At 41.2% G+C, this 17,419-nt stretch overlaps 1 protein-coding gene across 1 annotated transcript in view; it reads right to left on the bottom strand.

The window, feature by feature from the left end:
• The window catches only part of snd1 (staphylococcal nuclease and tudor domain containing 1), a 1,067,139-nt gene that overhangs the window by 891,356 nt on the left and 158,364 nt on the right, over positions 1–17,419 (bottom strand). The window lies entirely within an intron of this gene.

Here is a 17,419-nt window from a genome sequence, read left to right as displayed (position 1 = left end):
AAGTTACTAGCAGAAGTAGAACAAACATCAGACCCAGATGATATTCACCCCAGAACACAGGAGGCAGTTAGGGAAGGAAATAGCCGAGGCACTAACTACAATTTTTACAAAAAATTGAAAGGCAAGTGGTGGTTAAGGGTTGGAAAGTGGCAAAATATTACACCATCTTTAAAAAAAAGAAATAAGTCAGAAAACTGTAGGCTAGCTAATCCTATGTAGGCCAAAGTAAACTTCCCAGGGAGGGTGTGGGGTAAGGGAAAGCATGGATTTGAGAGCACCTTTCATGGCACTTCATAGACAATTAAGTACTTCTGAAGTGGAGTCACTGTTATGTCAGCAAACACAGCATCCAATTTGTGCACAAAGTCCCACAAACCGCAATGAGATAGATGGCTATATGAAGAAATTCATAGGAATTACAACACAGAAACAGGCCATTTGGCCCAACCAGTCTGTCAGAATTTACTCTCCACGTAAGAAAATACTCCTCGTCATGTTTATCTAAATGATCCATTTCAGTGATGTGGTTGAGATGTAAATGTTGGCCACAAGGGCACTCCCTTTCCCTTCAAGTAGTGTCATTGGATCTTTTATGAAAGAAACTGCAGGCAGGTGGTTTAACATCTCAGCAAAAGACGTCAACCAAGATAGTGCAGCATTCCCTCAGTCATCATCATAATAGGCGGTCCCTCGAACGAGGATGACTTGCTTCCACGAGTTCACAGATGTTTCAATGAAGGACCCAATGTTCCAGTCCTGAACTCCAATTGAGGGGATAGAAGATGCCGGTGCGTGTATTTTTTTTAAACATGTGGTGACCATTGCACATCAGCCATCACAGGGCTGGACAGAGCTAGGCCTTTATCCAGTGGCAAGGGTTAACCAGGACAACGAGAAACCTGCTCTGCTGTACAGACCTCATGTGCACACATATTGCAATGTGGGCTAGCCCGTTATGTGGCAGATACCTCCAGATGACCATTCTTCATTTATCTGCCAAGACAGTGACTGTTAGAAGGCTGTCCAAAGGCATGGCACATCACATTTAGCTGCATTGTCCTCAACCTATTTTTTTTTTTTTTAAAACATGCAGAGGTCGTTCTCATTAATCCTATTGGCTATATGGGGAGACTGATTTAGCAGAACAAATGGTATAGTTGGTCTCTAACATCAGGAAGATAATTTTAGAGATTTCAACTGTTTCACTTTGAAAAATGGTTGAATTGGAGTATCTGAAAAGGGGATGTGTGTGTTATATGAATGCGCTGTTGGGTATGTCCACATATATAATATGAATGTGCTGTTGGGTATGTCCACATATAAATGACTGCACTAAACTTGCAGTGGTAAATTTCTCTGTCCCCAAGTGCAGAATTTTTCAGTTTACACTCATCAGTCATTGTCCCTGTAATAATTTATTATAGCCATAAACAATGTGCACTATCTCGAGTAGAAAACTCAACCCAATTGTCTTCTAATAAGTCCATCGTTGATAGTTGGCACGTAATTCAATGCAGAGAAATGTCAAACAGCATATATAGGGAAATTAAATATTCCTACATCCTTAATAGAATGGAGCAAGAGAGATTTAGAGGGGTAGATACATCCAATGTTAAAGACAAGTGCCGGTAGAATAGGCCATAAAGACAACTGATGTCTGGATTTAAATATGTACGCACACCTATTAAAAAAAAATTTATATTGAATTTACCCAAGACAGTGGTTCGGCCACAGTTGGAGAATGGCAATTCTGGATAGTCCATCAGAAGATAATAGAGCTGTGTTTTGTAAAGCTTCACTAGATTGATATCAAGAATGAGAGGCTATGATTATGAAGAGGTGGTCTCTCACCAGGATAGAGAAGGCTGGGTGGGGGGCATTAATGGAGTTTTCAAAATTCTGAAAGATTGAGTGTAAACAGCAAGAGCTTGCTTTTAATATTTGGCCAAATCAGTGACAAAGGGATATGGACTGAAGATTATGACCAGAACCAAACTTGAAAGGTTTTCCTTTTTCCTCACAGCTACTGAAGCAAAGATTACAACAATTAAAAAAGAATTGGATAAGTGTTTGAAAATAAATTAGGATAGTGAAAGGGCAGGAATACGAGATTAGATAGCTCCGCATTAACACATGCGCGATGGGTGGAATGGGCACCTCCAGTGTTGCGAATTTGGAGTGTGTGGTTTAACAGCCCCCGCCAAGATCTTAGTTTCCTCTATACCATACTACAGTAGTATTATTGTGCATCGGCTCCATTTAAAAAAAAACATACCTGCCCGATAGTAGGAGCAAGAAATCAGACAAGGAGTAAAGTAGCCAGAATATTCGTACGCCATACAAGGACAGAAGTTTTAAAAAGCTAACAAAGTTCTCAAACTCAATAATATAATGCAGAAGTACAGATTTAGATCTCCAAAAACTGCAAATCTTCAATTAAAATGGAAAAATGCACAACAGACTGGTCAGTACCTGAAGGAGAAAAACGAGTTCCACCTAAAAATGTTAACCTTCGAACAAAATAAATGGCGACAATCAACATTTTGAAACATTTCTCTTTCAGATGGCGTCTTGACCTGCTGTGCACTTAGCAATTTTATTATAGAAATAATCTCACTGATTTTAAGATCCAGCATCATGCTGCCTTCCCTCCCATCAAACATAGCATCAGCCTTAAAAAGCATTTCTAAATTTACTTTAACAAAAATAGTCACAAACCCATTGAGTATGAAAATATAAAAAGGAGGCATATGTCTTAATTTGGCATCAGTTAGCATCGCAATTCCACCAACAATCTGGAAGTGAAGTTCCAAACAAGGTAATACTCCTGCTACCCAACCAGGGCTGTTATTTTCTAAGTGGGTGGGCTAAACAATGTACAGTTGGACCTGGTTTCCAGCCAGCGACATAGCTTTGCACAACATGGAGATTTCACACTAGTGAGAAATTTCGGTTTTAAAAAAAAAACACCAACTACCCAACTGTTACAAACACAATTTTTAAAATTTAATCCTGTGTTTTGTTTTGAAAATAAACTTCCTTGCAGTGCATTTAAAATGTTAGTTTTGACATATTTTCTCCAATGCTTAAGGGGATGTTGCTGCTTCGCTTGTTGATCAAGCATTCCCAGATCAGCTGTAACAAATAATATTCATTCTATACTGCCCCAATAAGCACACTGGTCAGATGCAGGGTAAATCTTCAACACTGCCCCAAAAAGATGCTTTAACCCCAACCATTCTGGAGCACCAAGTATATTTTCAGAGTGTAGCTATGCAGCACAAAAACACAAAGCTTGAACATCCTTAGTCGACTGCAATGTTTGCAATTTTAATGCAAATTTTTTGGACATCACATGGGAGTCATCACTTCTGTAAAAGCCATGTGCTTGACCAAATAACTTCAAAGAGGAATCAACCAATGTTAGACTTATGGTCTGTTCAGAAGTCCAAAGGCCTAAGCCTCATTCTGTTCTGATCACAGAGCACAGAATGGGACACGAGGATGGGCTCCAAAAAAATGGAAACCGCCTCTCCTTAAAAAAAATCATCTTCAATTATAATCTTCAAGATGAATTTCTATGACACGTTCTTTTTTATTGATCCAACATCAAGCCCTCAGCAACAGTGGGTACAAAACTACTCTATGATGCCTCCCCTTTTCTCATTCAAGTCAACAATTCCTTGTTGAGTTGGGATCATATGGGTGGAGGGCACCCTCTACTACTTCATTCTTCATCTTTGACAGCAAGTATAGGCAGGCTATTTGAGCAGAGTCTAATTCTGTCCTCACTTGATGTCCATAGAAGAGCACTGACAGCAGAGGACGCTGGACAGCAACTCAGCAAGGGGAACTTCGGCTAATTTTCCCCTCCCTAATCTAGAGCGTTGAAGCCAATTCGAGTGGGCTTACCATTGCCCTGGCTGAGGTCAGCTAACAGCCCAGAGAACAAACCCAAGACCTTCTTGTCTAATGGCTCAACTGTTCACTAAATAAACTAATCCAAACGGAGGAAGCATAGGCCGCACAATGTAAAGGTATCATAAGACAGAACATATGTTGAGAGCCAAGAGGAAAGAAACCCTTCAATAGATTGACATGTATCAGCAAATGGGATCAGAATCAACAGCTTTGTCTTGAAGTCTAAGTACAGAGGTCCTTAAGAAATTAACAGGCATGTTTTGTTTCATTGTGGTTAATGTAGATGCTGAATGTCATAGCTTGTGTGAGGCCCTACAGTGGCGATTGCTTTGCAAGAGAAATCCTGGCTTTGGAACATTTTTTTCCACCACTGGTGCAATTAATAAATCAAGACCATGGCAGGAAAGGAAAACGAGATTCACAAAGCACCATGTGCAAGGCTAAAAAGAAAAATCTTTCATAGCTGCAGATTTCACCAAGAGATGTCGAGAACTCCAGTCAATACAAGCACAAGCCTCCTGTTCAAGTGCTTAATAGCTTGATTGTTGTAGCTTTTAACAACCTGAACATGACAAGTTGAGTTTTGGTTCAGTTGAAATGAAGCAAATAAGTGGGATGAGACGGCAAACATGTTGGGTGGGCAAGATCTGATCCAATTTTATGGACCAAACTGTAGGTGTTTCACCTTTCCTTGGGCTCAGGTCAGGCACAATGTCCTATGTGCACCATTCTGTTCTCGTGCTTCAGTGAAACAGACGCACGTGTAGATAAGACGAGTCAGAAAACCACTTGCTCACCTGTGTAGTCTGTTCCATTTTTAAGACCGCACATGTGCTGCCTATCACTGTGACATCCTGAATGCAAGATGTTACAGCATCAACTTGCTGAATCAGACACTGGGTTTACTGGGCAGGCTCAGCAGCTCCGGGAACTAACAGTAATCGTGAGATTTAGATACATTCTGCTCTCTTCTGCCACCTGGTTTGCAAAACCAGGCACATTTGTCTTTGGAACTCCAAAATGAATGGGAATTCATATTGGCGTTAGTGCCAAAACAATGTTAGAGCTTTATTTAAACTCAGACTTGAGCACCTAGTGCTTCAATTCAACAAAGCTCTCGAAGACATGTGGCAGTCTGGAGACAATTCCTTTAACATAAACTGAGCAAACTTCTTTCTAGCCAACCTCATCAAGGAGATTGAGATCTAGCTCAGTAAAAATTAGAACTTCAAAAATTTGAAAAAACTTAAAATTTATTCTCTAACACAATCTTTGCAAAACAAAGACAACTATTTCCCCCCCCACCCCAAAAAAAAACACAGCAATTTCACAGCTATGATTAATTCCGTTTTCAAAAGATTGCTGGTATACATAACTGATTTATAATTCTTTTTGCAGCTAAATCTAACTTAAAATACACAATATTCCTCTCACCAAGAAATTTAATGTCACATCTCCAAAGCCAAACAGTGAAATAATAGGGAACAATTAACAAGTTTCTGGAAACTAACAAGCTTTTATCGGGACTGTAATGCAAAGCAAACTGTCATTATTAAAACCACATTTCAGAAAAAAACAGTTGCAAAAGAATTTCAATTAGTTCCAATATCTTTTATTGTTTTACATTTCTTTTCAAAAATGCATTTTTAATCAAAGCACTTGAAGAAACATCTAAAAGTTGGGTTAACACTCTAGCCTTGTGGGTCACATATTAAGTTTAAATTTCTGTTCCCATTAATATTTATATACTTCAACTTGATGTTTTATTTTAGGACTTATTAGAGTATGAGACAGCTACCCAAAGAGTAGCCCTTTCCAAACAACTAAGTCCACAAAATTTAAACAGGCAAACCTGCAAGAAAGAAATAAGCTGCTAGATGCTCAGGTTTTGAGGGTTACATTGACAGGGTTCAGGGACAACAGTTTGGAAACCAATGGTCTGGAAGAGAACAAAAAAAATGACGACTAAAAACATTAAGAAAGGGAAGATAGACTATGAAAGTAAACTAGCACAAAATATAAAAACAGATAGCAATAGTTTCTACAGGTATATAAAAAGTAAGAGTGGCTCAAATAAATGTTGGTCCCTGAGAGAACGAAACCAGGGAATTAGTGATGGGGAAAATGGAGATAGCAGAAACTCTGAAAAAATATTGTGTATCAGTCGTTACGGTAGAGGACACTAAAAATATCCCAACAGTGGATAGTTAAGGGGCTATGGGGGGGTGGGGGGGAAAGAGAAGGAACTTACCACAATCACTAAGGAGGTGGTACTCAGTAGGATAATGGGACCAAAGGTGGATAAATTATCTGGACCTGATGGCTTGTATCCTCAGGTCGAGAGAAGTAGCGGCAGGGATACTGGATGCATTGGTTGTAATTTACCAAAATTCCCTGGATTCTGGGGAGGTCCCAGCAGATTGGAAAACTGCAAATGTAGTGCCCCTATTTAAAAAAAGGAGGCAGACAAAAAGGAAGCAGACAAAAAGGAGGCAACTATAGACCAGTTAGCCTAACATCTGTGATTCGGAAAATATTGGAGTCTATTATTAAAGAAGCAGTAGCAGGACATTTGGAAATGCATAATTCAGCCAGGCAGAGTCAACATGGATTTATGAAGAGGAAGTCACGTTTGACAAATGTGCTGGAGTTCTTTGAGGATGTAACGAACAGGGTGGATAAAGAGAAACCAGTGGATGTGGTGTATTTGGACTTCCAGAAGGTATTTGATAAGGTGCCACATAAAAAAGTTACTGCACAAGATAAACGTTCACGTGGTTGGGGCAATATATTAGCATGGATAGAGGATTGGCTAACGAACAGAAAATCGGGATAAACGGGTCATTCTCGGGTTGGCAATCAGTAAATAGTGGGGTGCCACAAGGATCAGTGCTGGGACCCCAACTATTTACAATCTATATTAATGATTTAGTCGAAGGAATTGAATGTAATATCTCTAAGTTTGCGGATGACACTAAGCTGGGTGGCAGTGTGAGCTGTGAGGAGGATGCCAAGAGGCTGCAGGGTGACTTGGACAAGTTAGGTGAGTGGACAAATGCATGGCAGATGCAGTATAATAGATAAATGTGAGGTTATCTACTTTGGTGACAAAAACAGGAAGGCAGATTATCTGAATAGTGACAGATTAGGAAAAGGGGAGGTGCAATGAGACTCGAGTATCATGGTACATCGGTCATTGAAAGCTGGCATGCAGGTACAGCAGGCGGTGAAGGCGGCAAATGGCATGTTGGCCTTCATAGCGAGGGGATTTGAGTATAGGAGCAGGGAGGTCTTACTGCAGTTGTACAGGGCCTTGGTGAGGCCACACCTTGAATATTGTGTAGTTTTGGTGTCATCGGAGGAAGGACATTCTTGCTATTGAGGGAATGCAGCAAAGGTTCACCAGACTGATTCCTGGGATGGCAGGACTGACATATGAAGAAAGACTGGATCGACTGGGCTTATATTCACTGGAATTTAGAAGAATGAGAGGGGATCTCATTGAAACATTTAAAATTCTGACGGGATTGGACAGGTTAGATGCAGAAAGACTGTTCCCGATTTTGGGGAAGTCCAGAACCAGGGGTCACAGTCTAAGAATAAGGGATAAGCCATTTAGGTCCAAGATGAGGAGAAACTTCTTCACTCAGAGAATTGTGAACCTGTGGAATTCTCTACCACAGAAAGTTGTTGAGGTCAGTTTGTCAGATATATTCAAAAGGGAGTTAGATGTGACCCTTGCGGCTAAAGGGATCAACGGGTATGGAGAGAAAGCAGGAATGGGGTGCTGAAGTTGTATGATCAGCCATGATCATATTGAATGGTGGTGCAGGCTCAAAGAGCCGAATGGCCTACTGCTGCACCTATTTTCTATGTTTCTATATTTAACGACTTGGATGAAGGGACCGAGTGTAAGGTAGCCAAGTTTGCTGACGATACAAAGATGGGAGGAAAAGCAATGTGTGAGGACTCAAAAAAACCTGCAAAAGGACAGACAGGCTAAGTGAGTGGGCAAAAATTTGGCAGATGAGAGTATAATGTTGGAAAATGTGAGGTTATGCACTTTGCAATTTTTCTCCATTTAAATAATAACTTGCTCTTTATTTATTTCTGCCATAGTGCTGCAGTACAGCAGGACCTGGGGGTCCTGGTGCATGAAACACAAAAGGTTAGTATGCAGGTACAGCAAGTGATCAGAAAGACCAATGGAATCTTGGCCTTTATTGCAAAGGGGATGGAGTATAAAAACAGGTAAGTCTTGCTACAATTATACAGGGTATTGGTGAGGCCACACCAGGAATACTGCGTACAGTTTTGGTTTCCATATTTAAGAAAGGATATACTTGCTTTGGAGGCAGTTCAGAGAAGGTTCACTAGGTTGATTCCGGAGAGGGTGATTCTGGAGATGAGGGGGTTGACTTATGAGGAAAGGTTGAGTAGGTTGGGCCTCTACTCATTGGAATTCAGAAGAATGAGAGGTGATCTTATCGAAACATATAAGATTATGAGGGGGCTTGACAAGGTGGATGCAGAGAGGATGTTTCCACTGATAGGGAAGACTAGAATTAGAGGGCATAATCTTAGAATAAGGGGCCGCCCATTTAAAACTGAGATGAGGAATTTCTTCTCAGAGGGTTGTAAATCTGTGGAATTCGCTGCCTCAGAGAGCTGTGGAAGCTGAGTCATTGAATAAATTTAAGACAGAGAGAGACAGTTTCTTGAGTGATAAGGGAATAAGGGGTTACTGGGAGCGGGCAGAGAAGTGGACCCAAGTCCATGATCAGATCAGCCATGATTTTATTGCATGGCGGAGCAGGCTTGAGGGGCCGGATGGCCTACTCCTATTTCTTATGATCTTATAACTTACTGGTCAAAGTAGACTCCCATTTGCCTTTTAAAAAAAGACTGCAGAATATACTTTCGTACATGATTGCAAATTCATGGTATGAGTGTTAAGATGGGGGCTTGTCTTAAGAGTATAAAACCAAGGATTGCAGTTGGAGGAGAACTTGCTGCTGTTCAGACCCTCATCGTTGAACAACCCTAACTGCCCCAATCTCCAGTCACACCAACCTTCCGTGCCGAACATGTTTATTGGTAAATAATCTCAGTTGGCCCTTGCCATCACTCAGTTGCCTTTTCCATCTCTCTTACCCCAGCCATTACTGTTCGCCTTATTATATCCTTCCTTCAACCCCACTTCTTTCAGCAAGCACCTATGGTGGGAACTCCCAAAGTCAGTTAAAAGTACACTTGAATGTCCAGAATTTCCCAAGACCCATTCTTAACCCACTTGCTCAAGAGCCAGAGGATGGCAGAGTACATGAAAGTGACTGGAGGGATTTAAGGGCAGGAGCTATATTTGAGGCACTGGAGAACCAGAAGTCAACGTAGAACAGCAAGAACAAGGCTGATGGTGATGGTGCAGGATTGGATACAGGCAGCAGAGTTTTGGATGAAAAATTAATGAAGAGTGGGAATTTGGGCGGCTCCAAACTTCCCCAGCTTTAATACATCAAATAATCCACCTCCTCCTCCTCCGTGTAGCTACTTCAGTCTATAACGATGCACCAACTAAAATTGAAATAACCCTTTGAGGACTTCATGGCATTCTTTTGCGTACAAGAAGAAAAGGTAAGCATTTGATTGTTCAATACGGTTTATGGAATGCCCCCGTGTAATATTTGAAGGAACTCTTCAAGGAGAGGTACACATTATAGATAGCTGACTGAGTTATGAAGCAATATTTCAATTCAGTGTTCTGGATGACATCACATTGTCAGCAACGTTAGAATGTTTCATAAACAGACTTAATATACATACACAAACCTTTAGTTGGCAGTCTCTGTGTTAGAAACAAAATGTTAAAAGACCAATCCAAACTACATTTCAATGGCATACTCGAGTCCAGATGGTACGAAGACATGTATGGGGACTTGAGTGGCAGACGGGTCAAGTTTTGGGCAAACGTTTTGGGAGACGGGCAAAGGTAGTGGAGGTAGGCCGTCTTAATGAGAGTTTTGTGGTCGGAAGCTTAACTTAGGTCGAAAAGGACATCAAGATCGTCAACCATCTGCTTCAGTGCAAGAAGAGGAATGAGGAAGTGGTGAGGGAGCAAAGACAATGGGCCAGAATTTGCTGTCAAAAAAAGGCAAAATTTATTAATGTGCAAATCGTTCAGCAACTTGTGGCCAATTAAATTCGCTGTAAAGTGTTAAATCGGATACTTAACAGCTTAAGTAATGACAAGATTTATGTTCCTGCAATGCCATTCAACCTCTCCAGCCCAGAAAGAGAAGTGAAACTGTGGAGTCACCTGCCTAAAAGGTAGTGAACAGTTAAAAGATTTTTTTTTTATAAATGTAATTTTTTTTCCTCCAAATTCTTATTTTTCCTGTGCCTTTTTCCCTCAATCCGATCTTTCCTTCCCTCACTATTTCTTTTTCTGTACCTCACTTGACTAATTCACCCCATTTCCTTTTCTGTCATTCGTTTCTTTCTCAGTCCTTGAATCTCGTTTGTTAAGGAGATACACTGTTGGTCCCGTTGTTCACCGAGGTCCCAGATGGCTCGTTGCCCTCGCCGCACCATCAGCTTGTACTTCCAGCCATTTGCAGCACAAAGAATTTTAGGGCTGATGGGTGAGTGAATAAGTCTAACGGGGCACACCGCAAGATGCCCCACTCCAGCAAATTCTGGACCACTGGCTTTGGTCTTAAGTCATCTTACTGTTGTGTGAAAAATGGTTGTCATGTTTGCCTATACACTAACAAGCACTGGGGCTTTAATTCATTGCATCTGAAGTGATTTGAAATTTTTAACATGCATGATAAACAACGTTGTTGGGAATGTCCCAAGGGGAGATCAAGGAGAGGTTATCCCCATGCCATACCTTGGTACTAGTTTCATGAGCAACATTATCAAGACGTTTGGGGATAGCAGATCACCACTTTTTCAACTGAAGAGCATCAGCATGTGATGACCTACAGAAAAAAATTGCCGAACTTGTCTAGCTTGACTGCCACCAATTCCAAGGATCACAATCCAGCTTTTCTTCTACTTTCATCACAAAGCAGAAGCGCTGACTACTGAAATCACAAACTGAGGCATCACTGTCTACATACTTCACCTAGTCAACTAGCAATACAACCTTATTCTCAAAGGAATGGGTCATTTACAGACTTTCTACAGGAAGGAAGGATGGAAATGGAGTGTAAACAAAATACCCCTTGGATACATTTCTTCTGTAAAATAGTTAACCCTAATGATGAATCCCCAATTCCCAGCACACATTAAAAAGTGGCTTTCATTTATTCAAAACATCTATTGCTTTGAGTCTGTAATGCTCTTAAGAATATGCAAGAGTTAGCTCCACTGCACTTTATTTCACATTTTATAATGTTCTGCAGAAGTGAAGAACCCCCACTGCTTGCCATATTGGAGTGCGTATGGGTGGTTTTATATTGCCGTCTGTAGTTGACCTAATGTGCAATTTAATTAGGGGAAAAAAAATCAAATCCATTCGGAAGAAAGTCCTCAGTGAAAGTTACATTTACAACATTTCTGGTGGGGAATTGACACAGCTGACGTATACCTACACAACTCATGTAAAACAGTTCAGGTACTCTTGCATCAATAAAACTTTTCCAAGATGCCTGGGCACAGGGATACACACAGCTGCTGCAGATAATGACAACCATTTAACCAGCTGTGAATGGCTGAATACCATTGGGATACCTTAAAAGGGGATATACAGATTTAAATTTAAATTTGTGCACTGGATCTCTCAGCAGATTAGAGTACCCCCAGTTGCTTCCAAGGACTTGGGGAAAAATCCTGCCCAAACAGACATGATAAAAAGTCCCTCCTCTTCATTAAACGATTCATGTAAAATGCATTTGTAAATTGGCAGAGAAAAGTTCAGAGCTAAAAAGTGTCCATTATTTGGCACAAATTGGCAACCTCCAAGGAAATGGAGATGGCAGTGGTATCATCATAGGCAGTCCTACGTTTCGAGGATGACTTGCTTCCACGTCAAAAAGGGATGACTTCACAGATTTCAATGAAGTACCTAATATTCCAGGTCCCGAACTACATGTTTAAGGGTGGAAGATGTCTGTGCAAGGATTTTTAAAAAAACATCTCAACAGGATTTACCAACCATAGGCATAGTAAGCAGTGTAAAGGTATTGGCCCACTTAAAATTATAGTGTGAAGCTAGAATTCAGGGACCAATAGTTATTAAATCACAGCTTGAATCACTTAAGCCCTGATGTGACATTAAAGCTAGTAAATTACAGTTTAAATTTCATAATGGGTTTTTGTTCTTGTGTTGGTTGGTTACCAAGCAACCATTATTGCAATGGGATACTTCACCTGTAAAGATGCCTGTCTTCCCTACCTGGTCTGGCTTACACGTGACTCCAGTCATACACCATGGTTAACTCTTAATGCCACTAGCAAGCCACTCTGTTGTAAACAAACACTGCGAAGTTCTAATCACCACAGTGACTGTTGATTGAAGAGGGCCCACCATCACCTTTGGCCAACTCCGGGTGGGCAATAAAAGCTGCCTTGCCAGTCTCTTTCAGAACTCCAGTGCAACGCTAACTGGCAAGCTGCTGGTGCTCCAGTATTATTAGTCGCTGATTGGATCATGGGCAGGTACAACATGAGCGGCGAGATTGGGGTGCAGGAGCGACGTGATCAGGGCCCAGGAGAGGCGTGAGTTCGGGCCCAGAGGCAACACGGGCCAGCCCACACTGCAATATGTCTGTGCACTAGGTTCGTGCAGGAGAGCTGGTTTCCAGGTGAAGTAAGGACAGCACTGTCTGGAGACTGCTATCAAGTTGGAGGTACAATGCTGGCCACAATAGAAGATGCTCGAACTTGCATCTAACCTGTTCATGCCTAGACCTCCAACTACTGGCACAAGAAAGCAGGAAATTCCAACATAAAAAATTTACCTTAAACAAAATTTAGACAGAACACCATGAGAGCATAGGGTATTATAGACCACAAATGAGGAGTCTAACAGCATAAACATTAGGAAGCCTAACAGTTTGCTACACTAATGAAGTGAGAGTAAAAATCAATGTTAAATGTACAACAGAAACGCGCTCAGTTTCAGAATTACCTGAAGTTCAAATTCCACTTTGTTTTAATCTAACATGCCACAGAATTTCATTGGCGACAGTGAAACGCAGTTTGTTATTTAATACAAACAGGCACAATGATGCAGACCAATCAAAAATGTGCAGCTTAGCGTCAAATCCTTTTGAAAGCTCCACATTTTATTAAGAGACCTGCAATTAGGAGTTTAAATTATCACTTCAAAAGTGTTCATATCCAGGCAATTACATTTTTTCATGAAGTTATACTCTTTTGGGAGGGGGAGGGGTCTGTTGTAGGGCTGAAAAGGAAGAATCGTCTACCAATTAGTGTCCTCAGTGACTGCTTAGCATAGATTAAACTGTAATTATCTTTTCAACTGAATAACTCGCAGTTTTCATTGTCGTGGTCTGATTCCCTCCGCCACCCCGCACCCCCCCCCCCCCCGGGCAAGTCTAAAACAATTCACAAAGCCACCCCCGACATACTGTGGATCATGAACATGCGATCTGAAAGCACTTCATACTAATCTGCTGGTTCACCAGTGCCTCTTACATTTATACAGCGCCTTTAATATCATAAAACGTTCCAGGGTGCTTCACAGGAGTGTTATCAAACAAAATTTGAAAACTATCCACAAGTATTGGGACAGGTGACCAAAAGCTTGGTCAGGGCTAGGTTTTAAGGAGAAGGAGAGGTAGAGAGGTAGAGAAGCAGAGAGGTTTAGGGAAGGAATTGCAGAGCTTAGGGCCTAGGCAGCTGAAGGCACAGGTACCAATGGTGGAGCGATTAAAATCAGGGGTGCACAAGAGACCAGAATTGGAGGTGTGCAGAGATCTCCAAGGGTTGTAAGGCTGGAGGAGGTTAGAGAGATAGGGAGGGGCAAACAAGGATGAGAATTTTCAAAATCGACCAGGAGCTGATGTAGATGATGGGCGAATGGGAATTGGTGTGAGTTAGGATATAGGCAGCAGAGTTTTGGATGAGCTCAAGTTTACTGAGAGTGCAAGAGAGGCTGGCCAGGATCGTGTTCTAATCTTAAGTCACAATTCAATTCAGCACAGCGAGACCTACTGAGCCAAACTGACACTTATGCTCATAGTGCACTGTGTGCAGGAAACATATCCTGGCTGACAATGCACACCAGCATAAAAGGCGGCACTCCTCCTCAACAATATAGCCTTTGTGGGTACCAAATGATGAGGTCAGATGTGCAAAGGTCAAGCTCCACCATTGGGTCACTATCACCAGTAGCAGTGATATATGTTAGAGGGGGCTTAGACTTTCGAGGTCACTGCTGTTCGGAAGCTCAAGCAGGAATGCAAAAGTGTTATGGGGGAAGGGGGTGGGGGGAGTAAAAAGAGAAAAAGGAGACGACAATTGAGGTTGGAACTTTATATTATACCTGGACTCAATGCCAACTTGGTGTATAATTTTGAAAGTGCGAGTCAGACCTCTGCATACTTGCCGACAGGAGAATTCAAGTTTCTTGTCTCTCACCAATGTTTTATCCCAATTGTAATTTACATTTTGGTATAAGAGGTTAAGAAAACTTTGAATATATTTATACCATTTCATGCTGTGTGCACCAGTCAGGTAGTTGAACTCAACCACATCACTGTGCAGCAACCATCTTAGAGAATAGTAAAATTCCCACCAAGTTAAGGCCCCACAGAATAAAGCCATTATGTTGTCTCAATCTTTAAATAATTACTTGTGAAATCAGTCAGCACTTTGCATAAACAAAACAGATTCATTGGTAAATGAGTCATTCAGGTACATATATTTTTTGGTGAGCCGCCAAACCCCATTATGCAGATGCACTGGAAAAAAAACATGAAATACTTTCAATCCTTGGAATGCATTACATCACGGACATGAAAACTCCATTAGTTAGTGAACAAACTATAGGCTTTTAATTTCAACATCGGTGCTAATATTTTGTGGACAGGACTAGAGTATGCTGTGAACAGGTAAAATGGGGGCATGGGTGAGAGGGGCTGGGAAGAGAGAAATAAGGGAAGAGAAAAGAGAGAAATAAGGGGAGGAGAAAAGAGAAAACTGGTGGTACACTGGGTTATTAACTAGCTTTTCACCTCTGGGATCCCATGTTCAAATCCAGCACAGACTGAACGTTTCTTTTATCGGTTACCTGTGCAGGTGCTATGTGAAGAGAATTTGGCCAGTCTCCATATCGTTCCTAGTGGGTATGGTCTCCAAAACAAAACTAGCCAATGTGGCACTAGTTGACAATCTCACTCAAAGGCCAAGGATGTAACAAATGTCACACGAGTGTAGCAGGGGTACTTGTGAGGGTGAGGTTGAGGCACGATTCTGGGGCAGAGTAGAGAGAGCTTTCCTTGAACTCTGGCTGTGCTACACATGACCCGAGAGTGTTTCACGCTGATACTGAGTGCCTGAAATACAAAGAGTTCCAATACCCCAAGAAAGCCCCCAAAATTTACTAGACCATTTTATGCATGCATTTAACAGGGGAGTGGAAGAGAATGTGGGGAGAAAGAAAGAAAATGGATAGAGATTGTTAATTTTTTGGCCTACAGAGCACTCAATGCATACAAAAACAAGTTCAAAGAACACTATGAATTACACTATTTATTCAGTGCCAAATATTTGTGCAAATAATTTGCAGCAATTCTGCCCCTTGATAAAAAGGTGTAAATGGGTAAAGAGAACTAATGACTGTTATTAAGTAATTTATTTACAAAGCCTGGAGCAGTTTGCAATCCTTTTCCTTACATCTTCTCTTCCTCACTCCACCAGAACAACTCTGTTCCAGCGGCTCAGAGAAAACTGCTCGTCTCCTTGCTTGCTGGATGATTAATGATTACACGGTGAATGTGACATCTATGATGGAGTATTTTTCATTGAAGCCTATTCGCAGCGCACACATTCGCTAGGACATTCCTCCACCCTCGCGTCCTCCAAAAGAACTGCACAAAAAGATAATGATGGTTCATAGTAGGGGGTGGGGAATGTGTCGGATCAACAGACAAGCACCACCAACAGCAGGTAGTCAACAGACAACAGATGGTGAAAGAAAATGGCAAAATCAGAAGTGTAAGTCACCTTCCTTTTTTTTTTTATCTTACTGAGGGAATAAAAGCCCAGTTATGAGTAACCTGCAGTGAACTTTTTTCCAGAATGCACAGGTGATCTACCATCACACAAACCTTCGTCACCTCAACACACACTTCACCAGCCAAAAAAAGAAAAATTAGACAACTCCATCAAAGTATTATTGATTTCATACACCGTGCCAGATACCAATGGGGCTGTGCATGCAATGTTAATCTCAAGCTTCTGTCCCCAGCAGCAAAAAAACCATGGTCATATTTAGTGTTTTACTGCACTGAAAGACTGCAGGATGATGGGGAGGAAGAGGAGGCTGCAGAGGTTGACTTTGTCTGTCAGAACAAATTTCAGTAACGGGCTGCATCTCTGGCTCCAAGCTTCCCCAGCTTTATTACATCAAGTAACCCTCATTTAAAGAGACAGGTTTTTCTGCCCTCCTTCTCATCTTGTGGGCTCCCATGTAGATACTTTATCCTGCAACCGTACACCAACTAAAATTTCAATAATCCTTTGAGGACTTCAGGACATGCTCGTGTGTATAATTTTCATTAAGAAAAAGGAGGAGTTTGATTGTTCAGTAATGTTTATGGAATGCTCCCACGTAAAATTTGAAGGAACTCTTCAAGGAGAGGTACACATTAGATAGCTGCCTGAGTTATGAAGCAATATATCAATTAAGTATTCCAGATGACATCAAATTGTCAGCAAAATTAGAACATTTCATAAATAGATCCTTACTAAATATACACAAACCTTTAGTTTGCAGTCTGTGTTGGAAACAAAGTGTCAAAAGGTCATGCCAAACTACATTTCAAGTGTTCCCTGCAAATCAGAAATAACAGTCTTGAACATGCTGCACACTACTCCATCCATTTGATTAGAATTTAGAGTAATTGAAAAGGGGAAGGCCATACAAGTTCAACATCTTGATTTGCCAACGTGCAATCAAGATTCACAAAAAAGAAGAATGTTCACAGTAAACTAGTCACAACAGCAGTGAACTGCAACAAAAAAAAACACCCAAGGCAACTGTTTTGCCACTGGCACACATCACTGAAATGAAACGGTGCACATTAACCCTTTTAAGTACTGAATGTCTTTTGGAACTTGCACGTTTTGTTAACTGCCAAAAATGATGTTAGCAATTTCTCTGTACAATATAGTTTTAATGTGAAATACAGTAGGAACCTTGTGGTACCAGTTTTTTTTTTGTTGGGGGGGGGGGGGGCAGGGTGGCGGGGGAGGGGAAGAGAAAGAGAAAAGGCAGAAAATTATGTTGGAAGAATTTACTTTT

This window comes from Pristiophorus japonicus, chromosome 13 (genome assembly GCF_044704955.1).
Source record: "Pristiophorus japonicus isolate sPriJap1 chromosome 13, sPriJap1.hap1, whole genome shotgun sequence".
In the NCBI taxonomy this organism is placed as follows: domain Eukaryota; kingdom Metazoa; phylum Chordata; class Chondrichthyes; family Pristiophoridae; genus Pristiophorus; species Pristiophorus japonicus.
Note: the sequence above shows the minus strand (reverse complement) of the source record. Positions and strands in the feature narration are given on the sequence as shown.